This window comes from Elephas maximus, chromosome 16 (genome assembly GCF_024166365.1).
Source record: "Elephas maximus indicus isolate mEleMax1 chromosome 16, mEleMax1 primary haplotype, whole genome shotgun sequence".
In the NCBI taxonomy this organism is placed as follows: Eukaryota; Metazoa; Chordata; class Mammalia; order Proboscidea; family Elephantidae; genus Elephas; species Elephas maximus.
In genome coordinates this window covers 35,792,106-35,794,783 of record NC_064834.1, presented here as the reverse complement: position 1 = coordinate 35,794,783, position 2,678 = coordinate 35,792,106, and the positions used below count along the sequence as shown (strand labels likewise).

The following is a 2,678-nucleotide window of genomic DNA, read 5'->3' as shown; positions in this document are numbered from 1 at the left end:
GCAGGTATTCTGTTTATTAGAATGAAAGCATGAGATAACACTATAATTTTCCTCAGGTTTCACTCTGTGGCTATGTACAGATCATGCTAGGAATAATAATAAAATTCAGCTGATTTTATTTTCAATTTATCCCATAAGTAAATTTACTTGGGTGACCCAAGGGTCTGCTTACAAATGAACAAATTACCGTATGGCACTCACTTGGCTGTGTGCTATGTTTTGGGGATACCTCAGCTTCCTTAGTGCCCAGAAGCCTTTGCTGAATGTGACACCCTCTCCTGAGGATCTTTGCATCTGCTGGACAAGCACTGCTGCCTCCTCCAGCTCCTTCTGCCATCTTTCCACCGGGATTCACACCATTTCTATGGCCCCAGCCGATACCACTACTGTTGTTAAGAAGTTCCCAAGGTGCCAATGCTGTGAGCATTCTGGGGAGCAGTTTTAGAGAATGTGTGTTATAATGTGGCACATGGTAACAAATCCATGCTTCTTGTGTTCTGATGTTTCACAGAGATTTTAGTAAACTGTCTTTTACTGTTGAGTCCCTACCTGTGTACAGCTTCTCTTTGCACAGAGGTCCAGAAAGGAGTTGTGTCTCCATCTAGAATCATCAGTGTAAAACTTGTAACTTCTTTTAGGACCTACCATATCATTGATTTAACATCATTTAAATGTCTTATTTCATGAAGTGTTTTTAAGGCCTTTCAGTTCATTTTCATACTGAATTGACAACAGAGCCTCTATTTTAGTTTAAATATTTAACCTGTACCATATTTTTATGCAAATAACGGGTGCCTTCTGCATTTATTTGCTGGCCTCGCCCTCCCCATAGTGGTATTTTCTTAAGCTCGATAGGCCAATTTTTTGACAGCAACTTGTGGAAGAGGATTTGCATGGTGGAGCTTGTGAGGGTGCCTCCTGGGGAGGAGGGCACAGCTAGCAAACAAATGAAGAAGGCACATTATTTGCATAAAAATACCATAATTGGGAAATAGTTTTTCCCCACTTCCAAAATGTATGAAACATTTAAAAATCTCTATTACAATATTGACTCTATGGTGGCACAGTGGTTAGGACCTTGGCTGCTAAACAAAAGGTTAGCAGTTCGAATCCATCAAATGTTCCTTGGAAACCTTACGGGGCAGTTCTACACTGTCTTATAGGGTCATTATGAGTCTGAATTGACTCAGTGGCAACGAGTTTGATTTCGTCACAACATTATAAAAGATAGTAGATTTTATTAGTGATATCTACTACACATCTATTTCCAAAGGTTTGGAATGGAGCCCCAGTGGGAGGAAATTAATCTCTGCATTTCACCATTGAAGCTGTATATTCTCTCAGGACTTTTTCGTTTGGTGATGTGAGCTAGATCAAAGAAAGCTGATGTGTATATCTAGCAGGCGGAAGAGGAGGGAGAAAGGGAAGGAAGAGGGAGACAAGAAAGTGGGAGCAAAGAGAGAAGAGAAAAGAAAAGCTCCTGGCAATTTCCCAAATTTTGGTTCAGCCCCTTTTTGCAACTGGATACTATGATACACTCCTAAAACCTTCTCTGATAAAAGTCTTCCTTTATTTAAATTTAATCTAGTTTATTTTGCCTGCAATCAAACTCCTGATTAATGCAAAGAGTAAGACAAAATATTTCTTCCACGTGCTCACTTTGGCAGCACATATACTAAAATTGGAACCATACAGAGAAGATTAGCATGACCCCTGCAGAAGGATGACAGGCAAATTTGTGAAGCATTCTATATTTTTCAAGACTAAAGGGGCACACCAGCCCTGGGGCAAAGACTAGAAGGCAGGAGGGGACAGGAAAGCTGGTAATAGGGAACCCAAGGTTGAGAAGGGAGCATGTTGACATGTCTTGGGGTTGTTAACCAATGTCATAAAACAATACGTGTACTAACTGTTAATAAGAAACTAGTTTGTTCTGTAAACCTTCGTCTAATGTACAATAAAAAAAAAAAATTTCCTCTACATCTCTATTTCAGAATCAGAAATAAAAAAAAATCCTGATTAGTACCACCTTTAACTTTCTTGCCCACAATTTGCAGAGATCTAATAGGAAATATTAGGGAAAAGAGTGTATAAATGTCTTTACAGATTATTAAACCCAGATTATTACCTATTATAAATTACTTTTCTAAGAGAAGACTTAAAAAAAAGTGCTATAAAGAAGGGAAATCAGATTTTCTTGGAAAGAACTGGAATGGTCTCTGAGAAGAGGTGGCCATCTTGAAGAATTGGTAGGGTTTTAGACAAGCTGAGATAGGGGCTAAGGAAAGGCATCCAGACAGAAGCAGCCAAAACTCATTTGAAGCAGAACATAGCTGGTCTTATCAAGTGAACATCAAAGTGGTTGCTTTTGACTGGGTTTTTAAGGCCTGAGTATAAGTGTGCTCAGAATATAAATCTGGTTATTTTAGAGCCTTGATGATGCTTATCATGATGATGGTCCTTCATTATTAAATGTTTCCTAAGAATAAGCTTCTATATATAAACAAATAAAAAAAACCCAAACTCATTGCCATCAAGTCAATTCTGACTCATAGCAACCCTACAGGACAGAGTAGAACTGCCCCATAGGGTTTCCAAGGAGCAGCTGGCAGATTTGAACTGCCGGACCTTTTGGTTAGCAAATACTTAACCATTGTGCCACCAGGGCTCCAAGATTC

The 2,678-nt window shown here is 39.1% G+C and overlaps 1 non-coding gene across 1 annotated transcript; it reads left to right on the top strand.

The window, feature by feature from the left end:
• Nucleotides 1–1,651: 1,651 nt before the first annotated feature.
• Nucleotides 1,652–1,758, top strand: LOC126060051 (U6 spliceosomal RNA). Its single transcript, XR_007513518.1, has one exon. It is a non-coding gene; the product is annotated as a U6 spliceosomal RNA (small nuclear RNA).
• Nucleotides 1,759–2,678: the final 920 nt, after the last annotated feature.